The sequence below is a fragment of the Oncorhynchus clarkii genome, chromosome 2, assembly GCF_045791955.1.
Source record: "Oncorhynchus clarkii lewisi isolate Uvic-CL-2024 chromosome 2, UVic_Ocla_1.0, whole genome shotgun sequence".
In the NCBI taxonomy this organism is placed as follows: domain Eukaryota; kingdom Metazoa; phylum Chordata; class Actinopteri; order Salmoniformes; family Salmonidae; genus Oncorhynchus; species Oncorhynchus clarkii.
The window spans coordinates 9767544-9787935 of record NC_092148.1 but is presented as its reverse complement, the minus strand read 5'-3'; the positions used below and the strand labels follow the sequence as shown (position 1 = coordinate 9787935).

General features: G+C 40.5%; 1 long non-coding RNA gene across 1 annotated transcript; it reads right to left on the bottom strand.

Moving 5' to 3' along the window:
* Nucleotides 1-18849: 18849 nt before the first annotated feature.
* Nucleotides 18850-20088, bottom strand: LOC139420918 (uncharacterized). Its single transcript, XR_011635567.1, has 3 exons — nucleotides 19613-20088; nucleotides 19295-19347; nucleotides 18850-19029 (listed from the first exon to the last, which is right to left on the bottom strand). It is a non-coding gene; the product is annotated as an uncharacterized lncRNA (long non-coding RNA).
* Nucleotides 20089-20392: the final 304 nt, after the last annotated feature.

Genomic DNA, 20392 nt, shown 5'->3' with positions numbered 1-20392 from the left:
TCCAACTCTTTCTCTCTATATATCGTCTCTTCTCTCTTTCTTTCCAATTTCATCCCCTTTAAATGTACCACTTTGATACTTAACATCCCATTTCCTGAATTCTGATTGGTCGACTTTACATGCCGATCAGTTTGATTTTCATAGACTCAAAGGTCTCGCTCCTCTCTTTCTCTCTCTCTCTCACGCTCACTCTCACTCACTCTCTCTCTCACTCCTCTCCAGATGATTTCTCACAACTGAGAATCCATTGATCCTGAGTGTTCAGCATCCCTCTCAGGAAAGGGAGCTGAATCGCTGTCTCAAGCTGCCTTCGTCTCCTCATACAACTGAGAGAGCATGCAATTGGATTAAAGACCTTCCTCTATAGAACACAAACACTATCTGAAGAAGGCTTACATCTGGAGACGTAAAGGCAATAGCTCTCTACCAAATCAAAGTCTGTCAGACGATTTCACACCTTTTCAGGTCAACAGTGATCTAAAGTCAAGCTGTGTCTGTATTCCATGGTATCTGTTGTGTAAATAAATTCAGCAAAGTTATGGGAATTCTGCAGACCTCCATCCCAAACAAATGGGGAAGATTGGCACCATCTAGCTTCTGTTTATTAGACGGTGAAACTTTGATGGAGAAAGTTGGACATGAAATACTAGAGGGAGTGAGGGTGAACGGAGCAAAGGGAGGAAGTGGAAGAGAAAGGACAGAGGTATTGAAGGAGAAAACACATAGAATGATGGATTGCGGCGGAGGATGGGGGAAGAGAGAGGGTGGGATGGGGTAGATACTGGATTTGGGAAAAGGGGAAAAGTGAGTGAGGGATAAAAGAAGGGCAGAGGGAGAAAGGTTGGCAAAGAATGGAAAAGTGGGGTGAGGGGGAGAGTGAGATGAGGAGGGTGGGAAAAGGAAGAGTGGGTGCCTTAGTAGTTAATAGTAGAGCTGAGACTGCTTCAGGTAAACAATCTGACCCAGATTATTGAACAAACAACACACCTGCTCCAAACACACGCACATTGCATTTGTAATTGACGACACACACACTCACTCTCTCTCTCTTTATTTCTCTTTCTCTCTTTTTAAATAAAATAGGGCTAATCTTTAAAAAAAACACAGGAACAATGAAAGTTTACCAAACTTTATTTAAAAAGTTCACCACTGACGACACTGCCTAAATCAGGACATGCTACGTGAATTGAACCCTAGGAATGTGAAATGGAAATCAGTGACTAGTCTGCTACACTTATACTGGTTAGACTGGTCCAACTGGGCTGTAACACCTGACACTCTGGGATTGGAGAATAGACCATACTACTCTGTGGGAGTAATCTGACTATATCTGGGAATACCTGGAACTGTGGCTGGTGGTTTGCTTCTCAGATTGAGTTGGGAGGGATGTGAGGGAGGGAGGTTTCTATCCCCCCTTCCTATATTGTTTTGGCATGGGGACTCTCACACCCCACCCTTTCCCCTGTACCCCTGTCCCCCCTTCTCCAGTCTTAAAAGGCAATCAAAAGTATTCTTGGGACCCATCGGCTGATTGCCGGATGCTCCTGACCAACCAGGTGTTATTTAGACTGTCTGCTGAGTACTTAACCAAGTGATGCCCTCCACCAATGAGGAGAGGCTTAAGACTGGTGTTAATTTGAATAGATGTTTTTGTTTTAGCGCAGTAAAGACTCTGCTTTAGGTGTTTCAGTTAAATATTTACGTCTTGTAGATGTTCAGATATACAGTACCAGTCAAAAGTTTGGACACACCTACTCATTCAAGGGTTTTTCTTTTTACTATTTTCTACATTGTAGAATAATAGTGAAGACATCAAAACTATGAAATAACACATGGAATCACGTAGTAACCAAAAAAGTGTTAAACAAATCAAAATATATTTTAGATTTGTCATGAATTCCGCCGAAGTCGGCTCCTCTCCTTGTTCGTTCGGCGTTCGGCGTTCGGCGATCGACGTCACCGGTTTTCTAGCCATCGCCGCTCCTTTTTTCATATATCCATTTGTCTTGTCTTGTTTTCATACACACCTGGTTTTCAGATTTTACATTCCTCAAAGTAGCCTCCCTTTGCTTTGATGACAGCTTTGCACACTCTTGTCGTTCTCTCAACCAGCTTCACATGGAAGGCTTTTCCAACAGTCTTGAAGGAGTTCCCACATATGCTGAGCACTTGTTGGCTGCTTTTCCTTCACTCTGCAGTCCATCTCATCGCCAACCATCTCAATTGGATTGAGGTTCGGTGATTATGGAGGCCAGGTCATCTGATGCAGCACTCCATCACTATCCTTCTTGGTCAAATAGCCCTTACACAGCCTGGAGGGTCATTGTCCTGTTGACAATCAAAATATAGTCCCACTAAGAGCAAACTAGATGAAGGTGTTTCGCTGCAGAATGCTGTGGTAGCCATGCTGGTTGTGTGCCTTAAATTCTAAATAAATCAGACAGATCACCAGCAAAGCACCCCCACTCCATCACACCTCCTCCTCCATTCTTCACGGTGGGAACCACACATGCAGAGAATTGGTTCATCTACTCTGCGTCTCACAAAGACACTTCGGTTGTAACCAAAAATCTCAAATTTGGACTCATCAGACCAGGACAGATTTCCACCGGTTGAATGTTCATTGCTCGTTTCTTGGCCCAAGCAAGTCTCTTCTTCATATTGGTATCCTTTTGGAGTGGTTTCTTTGCAGAAATTCAACCATGGCCTGAATTCACGCAGTCTCCTCTGAACAGTTGATGTTGAGATGTGTCTGTTACATTAACTCTGAAGCATTTATTTGGGCTGCAATTTCTGAGGTGCAGTTAACTCTAATGAACGTATCCTCTTTAGCAGAGGTAACTCTGAGTCTTCCTTTCCTGTGGTGGTCCTCATGAGAGCCAGTTTCATCATAGCTCTTGATGGTTTTTGCGACTGGACATGAAGAAACTTTCAAAGTCCTTAATCTTATTGGCTGACCTTCATGTTTTAAGGTAATGATGAATTGTTGTTTATCTTTGCTTATTTGAGCTGTACTTGCCATAATATAGACTTGGTATTTTACCAAATAGGGCTATCTTCTGTATACCACCTCTACCTTACCTTGTCACACAATGATTGGCTCAATGCACAAATTAACTTTTAACAAGGCACATCTGTTAATTGAAATGCATTCCAGGTCATGAAGTTGGTTGAGAGAATACCAAGAGTGTGGAAAGCTGTCATCATGGCAAAGGGTGGCTAAGACTCTTAAATATTTAATATATTCGTTTAACACTTTTTTGGTTACTACATGATTCCATATATGTTATTTCATAGGTTTGATGTCTTCACTATTATTCTACAATGTATAAAATAGTACAAATAAAGAAAAACCCTTGAATGAGTAGGTGTCAACTTTTGACTGGTACTGGATGTTGGCATCCATTCTGATTATTTGAAACATTCTGAAAAATCGGCAACTTTTTACACGGCTGAACTTTTTTAAATAAATGTTTACAGGTGTAGATAAACTCAGTATGGTTATGCTTGTAGTTTTATCAACAAAACTGAAGCTCTTTAGTACAGGTTCCCTGTATCTTTTTGTTATAAAACATATATTATTTTATAATCTGTTCATTTAAAAAAATAGCATAAATGATTTCAATGTTATCAATGCAATTTAAATGCATTACTTTTATTTTGATTGTGTAATATGGTTATTATCTGTGTTAGATATATGCCATTTTTGAATATATTAGGTCAATGCAATTTCACTTTCCAATCAAAAGTCATATCAAGAAACACTAAAGTGCATTTTGTGGCGGAAGAATCAGAATTAGTTGAGTAACATAGATAATTAAGATGTCTTATCTGCATAATATGCTTATGTGATATACTTATATTAGAATGTATCCCTTCGGTGTTGGCAGTTGCACTTCTTCCCTCAGCTGGGGCTCAGTCACCTGGGGCCCAGAGAGGGGAGAGATCAGGCTTGTATTTCACATGTCCCTGGTGCTGTGCAGAATATCAGAAAGGGAAGAGGACAGGAGGGAACATTGTCTTCATATGTGAATGTGTCTTTACCTATTCATTAACCATGTGAAGGGATGGTGTGATTAATGGGGGACCAATTACTTGTCTCCACAATGTCTTTGCTCCAGTCACTCTCTCCTTTGGCATGATGGAGATAAGGTTTGAGACAACAGATGTGTGTGGTAGTGTCTGGAACCATTGTATGTCATCTCTGATGTTGCACTTATCCTGGGATAGTGTATGACCTAGAACCTCACTCCCCTTAGTGAGCTTGTCCAGGAGTGGGGTCAAAAAGTTGTTTTTACTTGAGATGGGAGTATCTGGAGTTGACAGTTGATTTCTGCCATTGGATGAGTTGGTGTTTTTGTGCTATGAAGTACCAGGAACGAGATCGGAGCCTCGTTTTAGGGGCCAAACTGAACAATAATTTATAGCGAATGTTATCTGGCTACGGGATACTACTTTGTCACTTAAAAAGTGACCCGTTCCATAATTTTGCACGCCCATAATAATTTTGCACGCCCAATTTTTCAGTTTTTGATTTGTTAAAAAAGTTTGAAATATCCAATAAATATCGTTCCACTTCATGATTGTGTCCCACTTGTTGTTGATTCTTCACAAAAAAATACAGTTTTATATCTTTATGTTTGAAGCCTGAAATATGGCAAAAGGTCGCAAAGTTCAAGGGGGCCGAATACTTTCGCAAGGCACTGTAAATAACCAGTCCTTTAATAACTGCTACTCAGGCCCAGAAGCTAGGATATGCATATAATTGGTAGATTTGGATAGTAAACAATCTAAAGTTTCTAAAACTGTTAAAATAATGTCTGTGAGTATAACAGAACTGAAATGGCAGGAGAAACCCAGAGGACAAACCATAAAAAAAAAATATTCAGCATACCACTGATTTCAATGCCTGGCACTTTTATAGTAGGGTGAAATCGTTCCCGATTGCAGTTCCTAGGGCTTCCACTAGATGTCAACAGTCTTTAGATTGGTTTTTGGAAAAATTAGGGAGAAGTTGTAGTTTTTCGAAGTGGCTCCCATTTTGGCTGTAGTGTTTCCAAGCGCGTGGCCGAGAGAACGCGTTCTTTTTGTTTATTTCCGGTAAAGACAATAACAATTCTCCATCTTAAATTAGATTTTTTTATTTGCATATTAGGGTACCTAAGGATTGATTATAACCGTTGATTGACTTGTTTGGATAAATTCATTGGTAACGTTTGGGATTAATTTTTTATGCATTTTGACGGAGGGATTATTGACTGAATCGAGCCAGCTAAACTGAGTTTTTATGGATATAAAGAAGGACTTTATCGAACAAAAGGACCATCTGTAATGTAACTGAGACCTTTTGAAGTGCCAACAGAAGAAGATATTCAAAGGTAAGGCATATATTATATCGCTATTTCTGACTTTTGTGTCGCAACTCCCTGGTTGAAAATGATTTGTTATGCATTTGTGTGCTGGACGCTGTCCTCAGATAATCGCATGGTTTGCTTTCGCCGTAAAGCCTTTTTGAAATCTGACACCTTGGCTGGATTAACAAGTAGATAAGCTTTATTTTGATGTATTGCACTTGTGATTTCATGAAAGTTTAATATTTATAGTAATTTAATTTGAACTTGGTGCTCTGCCATTTCACCGGATGTTGGCCAGGTGGGATAATCCCAAAGTTAAGCCCTAAAATTGGAGGCCCCTTACACTTCAGTGTTGTGGTGCTAAAATTCTAGCAAAATGCATAGTGCATAGAATTTAAAAGGTATTGTTGGATGTTATTCAACCGAATCAGACTGTTTTTTTATATGGACAATACATTGGAGATAATATAAGACAAGTACTGGAAAGAATAGAACACTATGAAAAATGCATAGCTGACTTCGAAAAGGATAAAATACGACTGGAATTTATATATTATTGCCTAGAATATCTCAATTTTGAAGAATCTCTTATAAAATGTGTTAAAGTTATGTTCAGTTACCCAAGGGGTAAAATAGTAAATAATGGCTACTTCTTAGAAAGTATTAAACTGTCAAGAGGAGTAAAACAAGGTTGTCCACTATCGGCTAATCTATTTATTATGGTCATAGAAATTTTAGCTATTAAAATCAAATGCAACAATAATATCAAGGGGTTAGAAATCCAGGGATTTGTGCCACCAGAGACTCTGGGTTCGCGCCCAGGCTCTGTCGTAACCGGCCGTGACCGGGAGGTCCGTGGGGTGACTCACAATTGGCCAAGCGTCGTCCGGGTTAGAGAGGGTATGGCCGGTAGGGATATCCTTGTCTCATCGCGCACCAGTGACTCCTGTAGCGGGCCGGGAGCAGTGCGCGCTAACCAAGGTTGCCAGGTGCACAGTGTTTCCTCCGACACATTGGTGCGGCTGGCTTCCGGGTTGAATGCTCGCTGTGTTAAGAAGCAGTGTGGCTTGGTTGGGTTGTGTATCGGAGGACGCGTGACTTTCAACCTTCGTCTCTCCCTAGCCTGTACGGGAGTTGTAGCGATGAGACAAGATAGTAGCTATTAACAATTGGATACCACGAAATTGGGGAGAAAAAGGGGTAAAAAAAAATATAATAAAAAAAAAAATCCAGGGATTAAAAACAAAGGTGTTATTGTACACTGATGATTCAAGTTTACTTTTGAATCCACTATTTGGATACCTCCACAGCCTTATAGAGGATCTAGATACTTTTTCTAAATTCTGGATTCAAATATATTATGTGTTGGATTACAACAAAATACAACTTTTACATTACTGTGTAGTTTACCAATAAAGTGGTCTGACAGTGATGTGGACATACTCGGTATGCATATCCAGAAAGAAAGAAATTATCTCACTACAATACTTTTTAATATAAATTTAGATCTTGCTACCATGGAAAGGAAAATACCTGTCTATTTGTGGATGAAGCACACTGATGAACTCTTTAGTAATATCCCAGTTTACCTATTTGCTTATGGTCTTGCCTACACCTAGCGACCTGTTTTTTACTTTATATGAGCAAAAAAATATATATTTTATTTGGAACGGCAAGCCAGACAAAATTAAACAGGCCTATTTAGATAATGAATATGAATTTGGAGGGCAGAGATGATTAAATATTAAAGCCTTAGACCTCAGTGCATACAGGGGATTCGAGAAAGTATTCAGACCTCTTGACTTTTTCCACATTATGTTACGTTACAGCTGTAGTGACTTTACTATCATTAAATTAAGACTTTTAGTTTTTATCAAAAATTCTCTGTAATTAGTATTACGCGATTAAACTGATTGATCATGTAACTGAAATTAACTAGGAAGTCGGGGCACCAATGAAAATATTCAGATTACAAAGATATAATTTTCCTAATATAACTTTTCAGATATTTTCATATCTGATCAATAGTCTTCTGAAATAATTCATTAATTATTTTACCTCACGTTAGTCTCATTCCAAACGTCGTAAATTGTTGGTTATCTGCACGAACCCAGTCTTCACTATGAGTCATCCATACATCAATTGTCTTAAATAATTTATTTACTAACTAAGTAATTCACAGAAATGCATAAACAAACAGTAGATAGTTTTACAAGGAAATGATTACGGAGTTTCCCTAGTGGGATAAACCGGCATCGCAGCTTGGTGTACAAAAGGGAAGTGAGGGTCGACTGAGATAAGACAACACAGTTGATAATTATAACAATTGAAATGCTATTCCTTTGCACGTGAACGCTCACTCATTTGGGAACAATTGCAATCAATATGTATATATATTTACGCTCAGTGTGTCGTTGGGATCTCTGTTGAAAAGTTTGTTTCTGTTGGAGAGGTTGTCCACCCTCTCTGTCGTGGTTAGAATGGATAGTTCAGAGTGACATTCATTCATGTTGTTATGGATAGATGTTTCGGCGGTTGTCGGTCTTCGCATTCAATGATACCAAATTCCTAGCTGCAGACTAGTAATTAATATCAAAGACTTGTTCTTATTCTGTCGGTATCGATAGTAGCCATCTACTCAAACCTTGGCCCTCTCGTTATCGAGGTAGACTTGTCTGCAACCTTTGTCCTCTCGTAATTGAGGGAAACTTGGTCTGTTGAGAAAGTCCCAGGATGCCCGACCCTAACTGGGCTCATGGGCGGTCCTAGATTCAAAAGGGAATTGGAGTTTCCTTCATTAAACTGTTCAAAATCACATTACATAATTTTACAAACAGTATCATCTTCACTCATTCATCTTATACAACAATTAGATGTAAAACCTCATATCTGACTCTATTATATAAACAGCGTTATGGTAATGTGGCCGTATTGTCTCCCATGAGTTTCACCAAATTGTACCAAACAGACCAGTTCGTAGCTGGATTCTTCACCAATATTTTATACCTTCTCCAGAACATAAATGTTGTTCGGACCTCAAGTTCCGTGAGGTGGAAGAAATTCCTTTGTTCTCTATGAAAAGTCACTCTGTCTCTATACTGTGGCCATGAGGAGATGTGGCCTCTATACTGTGGCCTCCAGGAATTTACGACCTCTCTCTGACCACAGCAGCCTGTGTGTAGGAGACAGGGAGTGGGGGATGGGGCTTGCTGTACCCAAAGAGGGCAACGTCATGAAACAGCCTTATTCTAAAATTGTTTAAATCTTTTTTTTTCGTCATCCATCTACACACAATATCCCATAATCACAAAGTGAAAACAGGTCTTTAGATTTGTGTGATGTGATTGATCATCCTTGAGATGTTGCTGCAACTTGATTGGAGTCCACTTGTGCTAATTCAATTGATTGGACATGTTTTGGAAAGGCACACACCTGTCTTTATAAGGTCCCACAGTTGAGAGTGCATGTCAGAGCAAAACCCAAGCCATGAGGTCGAAGAAATTGTCCGTAGAACTCCGGATTGTGTCGAGGCACAGATCTAGGGAAGTGTACCAAAAAATGTTTGCAGCATTAAAAGGTCCCCAAGAACACAGTGGCCTCCATCATTCTTAAATGGAGGAAGTTTGGAACGAACAAGACCCTTCCTGGAGCTGGCCACCTGGCCAAACTGTGCAGTCGGCGGAGAAGGGTCTTCAAAGGGAAGGTGGCCAATAACCTGATGGTAACTCTGACAGAGGTCCATAGTTCCTCTGTGGAGATGGTACAACCTTCCAGAAGGACAACCATCTCTGCAACACTCCACCAATGAGGCCTTTATGGTAGAGTGGCCAGACGGAAGGAACTCCTGAGTAAAAAGCACGACAGCCCGCTTGGAGTTTCTCGTACCATGAGAAACAAGATTATCTGGTCTGATGAAACCAAGATTGAACTCTTTGGCCTGAATACCAGGCGTTACGTCTGGAGGAAACCTGGCACCATCCCTACGGTGAAGCATGGTGGTGGCAGCATCATGCTGTGGGGATGTTTTTTAGTGGCAGGGACTTGGAGACTAGTCAGGATTGAGGGATAGATGAACGGAGCAAAGTACAGAGATCCTTGATGAAGTCCTGAGCACTCTGGGGCAGGTTCTCAGACAGGGGTGAAGGTTCCCCTTCCAAAAGGACAACAACACTAAGCACACAGCCAAGACAATGCAGGAGTGGCTTGGGATAAGTCTCTGAATGTCCTTGAGTGGCCCAGCCAGAGCCTGTGGCTTGAACCCAATCGAACATCTCTGGAGAGACCTGAAAATAGTTGTGCAGCGACACTCCCCATCCAACCTGACAGAGCTTGAGAGGATCTGCAGAGAAGAATGGGAGACACTCCCCAAATACAGGTATGCCAAGCTTGTAGCATGATACCTAAAAAGACTAGTGGCTGTAATCACTGCCAAAGATGCTTCAACTAAGTAGTGAAATGTTATATTTAAATTTTGCACAAATTTCTTAAAACCTGTTTTAGCTTTGTCCTTATGGGGCATTGTGTGTAGATTGATGAGTGCATTCATAAAGTATTGAGACCCCTTGAATTAGTTAGTCTTATTCTAAAATGTATTAAATTGTTTTTTTTCCAGTGTCATCAGATATTGTTATTGTTAATTTTTATCCCTGTGAGACCAAACATTGCAAAAATACAGAGTTGTAAATTGCCTCCTGTACAGGTCCTAAACAAAAAATGTGTTGCACACTACATAAGTGCATCTCCTATCTCTTAGTAGTATTTATTGTGTGTCAGTGTGATTATTAGCCTCTGAAACATGAGAAACTGTCACGTTCGGCGTATTGATGAGACCAAGGCGCAGTGTGATATGAATACATACTTCAATAAAGAAAGAACACTAAACAAACTAACGTGAAGCTGACAGGCAACTACACATAGACAATAACCCACAAAACCAAAATGGAAAATGGCAACCTAAATAGGATCCCCAATCAGAGACGACGATAAACAGCTGCCTCTGATTGGGAACCAATTCAGGCCACCATAGACCTACATTACCTAGACATACAAAACACCCATAGAATTACAAAAACCCTAGACAGGAAAAAGTCACACCCTGACCAAAATAATACATGAAACATAGATAACTAAGGTCAGGATCTGACACCTCACTGGTCTCCTACACAAGTATATGTTGTAGGCTATCCATGCAAGTACATTACTCAAAATATTTGTTCCTGTCTTCTCTAAGATCTAGTGATTTATGTAGAAAATAATATATATATTTTGAAATGTGTGGTTTTTGAGGTCAGAATAATGTAATTGACCAACATTCATTTAAATGGTAAAGAAGTAAGAGGTTAAATCAAAATCAAATCAAATCAAATTTATTTGTCACATACACATGGTTAGCAGATGTTAATGTGAGTGTAGCGAAATGCTTGTGCTTCTAGTTCCGACAATGCAGTAATAACCAACGAGTAATCTAACCTAACAATTCCAAAACTACTACCTTATACACACAAGTGTAAAGGGATAAAGAATATATACATAAAGATATATGAATGAGTGATGGTACAGAACGGCATAGGCAAGATGCAGTAGATAGTATCGAGTACAGTATATACATATGAGATGAGTAATGTAGGGTATGTAAACAAAGTGGCATAGTTTAAAGTGGCTAGTGATACATGTATTACATAAAGATGCAGTAGATGATATAGAGTACAGTATATACATATACATATGAGATGAATAATGTAGGGTATGTAAACAAAGTGGCATAGTTAAAGTGGCTAGTGATACATTTTACGTATACATATGAGATGAATAATGTAGGGTATGTAAACATTATATTAAGTAGCATTGTTTAAAGTGGCTAGTGATATATTTTACATCAATTTCCATCAATTCCCATTATTAAAGTGGCTGGAGTTGAGTCAGTGTGTTGGCAGCAGCCACTCAATGTTAGTGGTGGCTGTTTAACAGTCTGATGGCCTTGAGATAGAAGCTGTTTTTCAGTCTCTCGGTCCCTGCTTTGATGCATCTGTACTGACCTCGCCTTCTGGATGATAGCGGGGTGAACAGGCAGTGGCTCGGGTGGTTGTTGTCCTTGATGATCTTTATGGCCTTCCTGTGACATCAGGTGGTGTAGGTGTCCTGAAGGGCAGGTAGTTTGTCCCCGGGGATGCGTTGTGCAGACCTCACTACCCTCTGGAGATCCTTACGGTTGTGGGCGGAGCAGTTGCCGTACCAGGCGGTGATACAGCCTGACAGGATGCTCTCGATTGTGCATCTGTAGAAGTTTGTGACTGCTTTTGGTGACAATGCGAATTTCTTCAGCCTCCTGAGGTTGAAGAGGCGCTGCTGCGCCTTCTTCACGATGCTGTCTGTGTGGGTGGACCAATTCAGTTTGTCTGTGATGTGTACGCCGAGGAACTTAAAACTTACTACCCTCTCCACTACTGTCCCATCGATGTGGATAGGGGGGTGCTCCCTCTGCTGTTTCCTGAAGTCCACAATCATCTCCTTAGTTTTGTTGACGTTGAGTGTGAGGTTATTTTCCTGGCACCACACTCCGAGGGCCCTCACCTCCTCCCTGTAGGCCGTCTCGTCGTTGTTGGTAATCAAGCCTACCACTGTAGTGTCGTCCGCAAACTTGATGACTGAGTTGGAGCCGTGCATGGCCACGCAGTCGTGGGTGAACAGGGAGTACAGGAGAGGGCTCAGAACGCACCCTTGTGGGGCACCAGTGTTGAGGATCAGCGGGGTGGAGATGTTGTTACCTACCCTCACCACCTGGGGACGGCCCGTCAGGAAGTCCAGCACCCAGTTGCACAGGGCGGGGTCGAGACCCAGGGTCTTGAGCTTGATGACGAGTTTGGAGGGTACTATGGTGTTAAATGCTGAGCTGGTTATCTCTCCAAATTAAGCCAAAAAGGACAACCAAATATTACTAAAGGTAAGTTAAATGTTTTCCATACTTAGAAAAATATATTTTTTTATAGTAAAATACAAGAAATTGGATTGGTCAAGTTGATCAATTTGACCATTTCAGACAAAATATTACTTCACTCTGAATGTAAATACCATTAGACAATATTTTCTATCACATGTAAATGCATTCTATCCATTTTGAAGTCATTTTAATATAATTTCTTACCAGAAATACAGTATTTACTACCATTGATGCCCAATGTTGCATTTTTGCAACATTTCCAGAAAATGATTCTTCATATAATAGATATAGATATAATAGAATAGATCTAATAGATATAATAGATCTAGATATAAAAAAATTAAAAAATCATAATTAGAGGACAAGTATTTCTGAAGAATATAACATTCTTTTCCTATTTTTCCACCCTAATTTGGATCTATCACAGGGTTAAAGGAATACTTCATGGTTGTGTCAACGAGGCCCTTTATCTACTTCCCCAGAGTCAGATGAACTCGTGGATACAACTTATGTCTCTATGTCCATTATGAATGAAGTTAGAGGTCGTTTTGTGAGCCAATGATAACTAGCATTAGCGCAATGACTGAAGTCTATGGGTATCTGATCATTGCACTAACACAAGTTAGCAATTGCACTAGCGCTAGTTAGCATTTTTCTTAAACTGCACACAGAGACCAACATTTTTTATCCACGAGTTCATCTGACTGGGGATTTTGCCCAAATCCCAAAGTATCCCATTAAAGCCACATTATAGTAATGTAGGTACACTACCGGTCAAAAGTTTTAGAACACCTACTCATTCAAGGGGTTTTTCTTTATTTTTAATATTTTCTACATTGTAGAATAATAGTGAAAACATAAACTATGAAATAACACAAATGGAATCATGTAGTAACCAGTGGTGTAAAGTACAACTTAAGTCATTTTTGGGGGTGTCTGTACTTTACTTTACTATTTATATTTTTGACAACTTTTACTTTTACTCCACTACATTCCTAAAGTAAATAATGTACTTTTTACTCCATACATTTTCCCTCACACCTAAAAGTACTCGTTACGTTTGGAATGCTAAAGCAGGACAGAATTATGGCAACTATCAATAGAACACTTTGTCATCCCTACTGCCTCTGATCTGGCGGACTCACGAGTCACAAATACTGTGTTTGTAAATTATTTCTGAGTTTTGAAGTGTGGCCCTGTCTGTCCGTAATTAAAAATAATATGAAAATCGAGCCATCTGCTTTGCTTCATATAAGGAGTATGATGTATATCACTTACTTTTACTTTGTACTTTTACTCAAGTATGGCAATTGAGTACTTTTTCTACCACTGTACTTAAGTACATTTAAAACCAGATACTTTTAGACTTTTACTCAAGTAGTACTTTACTGGGTAACTTTCAATTTTACTTCAGTCATTTTCTCTTTTCTCTGAAGGTATCTTTACTTTTACTCACACTGGTAGTAACCAAAAAAGTGTTGAACAAATCAAAATATATTTTATATTTGAGATTCTTCAAATAGCCACCCTTTGCCTTGATGACAGCTTTGCACACGCTTGGCATTCTCTCAGCCAGCTTCACCTGGAATGCTTTTCCAACAGTCTTGAAGAACTTCCCACATATGCTGAGCACTTGTTGGCTGGTTTTCCTTCACTCTGCGGTCCGACTCATCCCAAACCATCTCAATTAGGTCAGGTGATTGTGGAGGCCAGATCATCTGATGCAGCACTCCATCATTCTCCTTCTTGGTCAAATAGCCCTTACACAGTCTGGAGGTGTGTTGGGTCATTGTCCTGTTGAAAAACAAATTATTGTCCCACTAAGCCCAAACAAGATGGGATGGCGTATCGCTGAGGAATGCTGTGGTAGCCATGCTGGTTAAGTGTGCCTTGAATTCTAAATAAATCCCAGACAGTGTCACCAGCAAAGCACCCCCACACACCATCACATCACCTCCTCCAAGCTTTACGGTGGGAAATACACATGTGGAGATCATCCGTTCACCCACACCAAGTCTCACAAAGACACGGCGGTTGGAACCATAAATCTCCAATTTGGACTCCAGACCAAAAGGCACATTTCCACCGGTCTAATGTCCATTGCCCGTGTTTCTTGGCCCAAGCAAGTCTCTTCTTCTTATTGGTGTCTTTTAGTAGTGGTTTCTTTGCAGAAATTTGACCATGAAGGCCTGATTCACACAGTCTCCTCTGAACAGTTGATGTTGAGATGTGTCTGTTACTTGACCTCTGAAGCATTTATTTGGGCTGCAATTTCTGAGGTTGTTAACTCTAATGGACTTATCCTCTGCTGCAGAGGTAACCCTGGGTCTTCATTCCTGTGTTGGTCCTCATGAGAGCCTGTTCATCATAGCGCTTGATGGTTTTTGCAACTACGCTTGAAGAAACTTTCAAAGTTCTTGAAGTTTTCCATACTCAAGTAATATTTTACTGGGTAATTTTCACTTTTACTTGAGTCATTTTCTCTTCAAAGTATCTTTACTTAAAAATCTATATATATAAAGTAACCGGTCTTAAAGTAACGATGGACTGTCATTTCTCTTTGCTTATTTCAGCTGTTCTTGGACTTGGTCTTTTACCAAACAGGGCTATATTCTGTATACTCCCCCCCCCCCCCCCCCTACCACCACCTTATCACAACACAACTGATTGGCTCAATCGCATTAAGAAGGAAAGAAATTCCACAAAATAGTTATGTGAAGGTTGCGTGCAGCCATACAAATATCCACATCTAACTATGCGTCATCAGCAGCTATCATTGGATGCCACCCGTAAAACAGAGCTACAAAGTTCATTTGAGTTTCAATTTCCAATTCAGATTTTGAATCACTATCTTTTGCAAATGATAACAAGCAAATTACATGTTATTGTTGAAGTAGGAATTACTGCAATTGTCATCAAACCATTATTATTTATTAAAGTCCCATTATTGTATTTTATAAAACATCTCACATGTATGTTTCTTAAACCTTTAAAGGAAATGCAATCTGCGGGGTTACATTTGTCTCTGTGACTTTCCATTGCAAGGTGTAATATATAATTGCTGCACCTTTTTTTTTGGGGGGGGGGGGGGGGGGGGCGTGTGAATCTTCTTATGTTTAGTTGTATTTTTAACTTGTTTTCAGAGGTAAGGAAAGTCTGAGAATTGCGTGTGAACATTCAGAGACAAATTACATTCTTTACATGCAAGTTTAGTGACTAGAGAACTGGGTTATGGTCTTCATTATGATTCATTGTCTCAAGGTAACTTCACTAAGTTCTCATGTGTTTGTTCAGTCTGTACAGAGACAATGGAGGACTACTGTGTTTTAAGTGGTGTAGTGGAATTATTGTAATCAAAAGGAGAGAATTTTAGATTTCTTCAAAACAATCAAACTTTATTATTTAATTAGTGCAGTAATGGAGCTGGTCAGCAATCACCCCTGGAGGTGATCACTGAGAAATCAACCAGCTGGTTTCATCAATAGCATTTTAAAGCAAAGTCCATTCAGTCTACATGACAAATAACAGATGTATGGAATGGGTCACAAGGTTAAGATTTGTATGAAATATACTTATAACTCACAGCAGACAGTGAAAACAGTTCTCATTGTGAAGAGACCAGTGTCTGGAGCCATCTCCCCCTGGTACTCCAGTACAAAAACATGAACTCATGCTCTGGAATGGGGTATCACCCAAAGACATGGTAAATCTTCCAGAGGCCCCATCCTCAGTAGAACACACAGAGATGAGTGTTCTAACAACCCCCCTATTCTGTTCCATAAAACAACCATTTGATGCAATAACAGCATTAGAACATAATCTTGTCATTTCCACCATAGTGGTAAATGTCCTTTTCTGATTCCCTTTACAAATTACAGGGGAAATGTTGTCATCCCTGTCGTGCTGCATGACCGGTGATAGTCAGGTGAGTCACTTTAAATAAAGGTTGTATGCATCTATAAAAACAGCCACATTACAGTAATTTATATGCTAAAGTTTCTGAAACCTATTAGGATAATTTATACACATTTTCCCTTTATTTGACAATCCAGTGGGTTTTTGAATAGCTTAACTTCATTTAGAGCAGACATACCATATACTATTAAACATGTTTAATTCATTAAACAGACAAGTTGTGTTGTGATATTTTCAATTACATTTTTGGTTACTGAGAAATGGCAAGACATTCTTTGAACACAAGTTCAGTGACATTTATATTCAATTAGTTGTATAGATCAGTGTCTAATGCTGCGTTCAAAACCAAGTGAGAAGGTGGTTTTTACCATGACGTAATTTTTATAACTTCACAAAGCTCTCGTGTTTGTTCAGTCTTTACAGGGACAATGGACTGTTACACACAAACTGACCAATCGGTCAAGACGTTCTTGCCCAATCAAATACTTCTCAGCCTTATCTAGGCCTACCGTTCACTGAGTCGCAACGTCCTTACTTTAATAGCAACAATCTGAAGGATATTGCAATTCCCTTCTGGATATATTTTGCTGTGTTAATGTTCTCAGTACAAAACATGAACCACACAAATCCAATCTCTGGGAATTTTCTCATCAGTTTCAGAAAACTGGTATTGAATTTACTTTGAGTGAACCCTGTGATGTCTGGTTTGAAAGTATTTTCAGAAACTCCTTCATGTAACCCAATACAAGCAGGGGTCTAGGTTTTATTAAGTGAACTCAGAACTGTGTCAAACCTGAGATTATGAGAATACCATTATGTGTAGAAACCAAAGCTAGACAAATTTAAATCACCTCACTCAGTCACACCTCACATGAGACGGTTCAAAGAGCTCTCGCTCCCCCTCTTTTTATTCTCTCACTTTCATCCCCTTTAAATGTGACACTTTGATACTGAACATCACATTTCCCGCGTTCCTGTTGGTCGACTTTACATGCTGATCAGTTTGTGATTTGCATAGACTCAAAGCTCTCGCTCCTCTCCAGATGATTTCTAACAACTGAGAATCCATTCATCCTGAGTGTTCAGCATCTCTCAGGACAGGGAGCTGAATCGCTGTCTCATGCTGCCTCTAACACAGAGAGCCAGCATGCAATTGGATTAGAGACGTTCTTCTATAGAACACTATCTGAAGAACACTTATATCTGGGGACATTAAGGCAATAGCTCTCTACCAAATCCAAGTCTGTCAGATTTTTCACACCTTTTTGACATCAACAATGGTCTAAAGTCAAGCTGTGTCTGTTTTTCATGGCATCTGTTGAGTAAATAAATTCAGCAATATGCATTATGGGAAATCTGCAGGCTCCATCCCAGACAAATGGGAAAAATTGGCACCATCTAGCTCCTGTTTATGAGACGGTAAACTCTAAAAGTTGAACATTAAAGACTAGAGGGAATAACGGTCAGCAGGGGAGAGGGAGTCATGAAGGAAAGGGAGGGATGTGAGGATGGAGGAGAGAGAGAGGATGAGAGAGAGAGGGTATGGGGTAGATCTTAGGGAAGAGGTGGACACCTGCTTCTCTGAAATAATTACATACTGAACACCTGCCACACACACTACATTTGTAATTGACAAGCATCTTAACCAATATAAAGTAATCACTCCAAATATACCTACATCATATTCCAGACAATCTCCTATCAAGTCCCACAATCTAACACCATTACCTTTATAATTGTAATATCTCATCTTATTGTCGCTCTTATTAATAATAATCTAATCACGCCATAACACCCAGACCAGTGAAGTTGGGGGACACGGGAGTGACACAGAGCGAGGGCAGAGAAGGTGATTGATGCTGTAACATTGTGTGAGGCCTGGGGAGGCCTCGTAAGCGACCCGCTTGATTAGATTGGCCTGTATCGATCCCTGCTGCCGGAGCATCGACTAATCTCCTGGCGGGGAGAGGGGAATCGATACGCCGGGATTCAGTCACGCTTGAAAACAGAAAGGGTCATTTATTGTAATCAAAGGGCTAAATGAAAAACGTGAGAACAACGCTCCCGTGAGGTTGGACACTGAAACTGCATCTTAGACCTACTGTGAAATGAATGCTGTCCCATCCTGAATCAACTGTTCTGTGTGAGAGAGACATAGCTAAAACCTTTCTTCTGTATGTTTTGCTTAATGGCACAGATATTTCCATATAATTAGGAATTAGAATACCAGAATGGACATGGTCTTATGACGCCATTTTGGTCAGGGTGTCGGTCAACCATGTCCAGCCAGTGTGATGTGAAGGTAGTGTAAAACAATGAATTTGAAGATTATCTGCACATTATGTTTAGTAGCTAGCTAGACAGCCAGCCATTTTAAGTGAAATTATTCAAATATTTGTTCTAATTAACTGCCAATATTCCCAAAAAGTTCAACTTTTCAGCAGATGTGGCATCACCTAGGTGGGTGCTACATGTTGGGCAGTGGAGGAGCAGTAGCTACGGAGGAGTGGGTCCTATGGAGGAACTGGCCGTCGGAGAAGCAGATGTGGCATCACCTAGGTGGGTGCTACATGTTGGGCAGTGGAGGAGCAGTAGCTACGGAGGAGTGGGTCCTATGGAGGAACTGACCGTCGGAGAAGCAGATGGGGCATCACCTAGGTGGGTGCTACATGTTGGGCAGTGGAGGAGCAGTAGCTACGGAGGAGTGGGTCCTATGGAGGAACTGGCCGTCGGAGAAGCAGATGTGGTGTACTGATGAAGCACTCTGGGCCTGTTTGTCAGACTGTCTGTTTCTCTCTGGCTCTACCATCGATGCCCCCTCCCCTGAAGCTACACTGCCTTTCCAATCCAAACTGCCTTACCGCCCAGCCTTTCACCTGAAGCAACACTGCCTTTCCAATCCAAACTGCCTCATCTCCCAGCCTTTCACCTGAAGCAACACTGCCTTTCCAATCCAAACTGCCTCATCTCCCAGCCTTTCTCCTGAAGCAACACTGCCTTTCCAATCCAAACTGCCTCATCTCCCAGCCTTTCTCCTGAAGCAACACTGCCTTTCCAATCCAAACTGCCTCATCTCCCAGCCTTTCACCTGAAGCAACACTGCCTTTCCAATCCAAACTGCCTCATCTCCCAGCCTTTCTCCTGAAGCAACACTGCCTTTCCAATCCAAACTGCCTCATCTCCCAGCCTTTCTCATGAAGCAACACTGCCTTTCCAATCCAAACTGCCTCATCTCCCAGCCTTTCTCCTGAAGCAACACTGCCTTTCCAATCCAAACTGCCTCATCTCCCAGCCTTTCTCCTGAAGCAACACTGCCTTTCCAATCCAAACTGCCTCATCTCCCAGCCTTTCTCCTGAAGCCACACTGCCTTTCCAATCCAAACTGCCTCATCTCCCAGCCTTTCACCTGAAGCAACACTGCCTTTCCAATCCAAACTGCCTCATCTCCCAGCCTTTCACCTGAAGCAACACTGCCACCTTTCAATCCAAACTGCCTTAAATTCCAGCCTTTCATCCGAAGCCAAAGGAATATTCAATCTCTACCATCTAAATTTATATTGGTTGTTTGCTTTTTATGCACTTTGACATTTTCTGAAAAGAAAAGCGCTATAAAAGTTACATCAATTATTAACATTCCATACAAACAAATGCAATCAATCCACAGCCATCCACTGGCTGAAATCCGTTGATGCTAGGACTTAGGCAAGTTGTAAATGTAGCAATATGGATAATGCATCATATTCTAACACTCAGCTTTCCAAGAAAACAAACATTGAGACATTTGTCTGTTTGCATGTATTTTGGAAGATATATAGAAAATGTGTATAAACTGTAGGCCTAAATATATGTGAATATCGAGGGTTTCTTGTCATTTAATAGGATCTTTGTCGTGGAATTTGAATGTAGATTAGACTACTTTGCAGTAGCTGTAGGACTTTTTAATTATATGCCGTTTTAGATTGCACCATATACTATATATTAAGGCCCATATGGATGAAATCACATCAAGCGATAGCAGACACCTGCATAGCTAATGTTTTGGCATGTTGGAGGTGGAGCTGGGTTGGACCAGTTAAAACAGTGAACAGCTGCTCTTGCGATCATTGTCACGAAGCCACACCCCCGCCCCACTCACGTTAGAAGTTCAGAACCAGAAAGTGTAAGCTATACAGAAATAATCATGCTC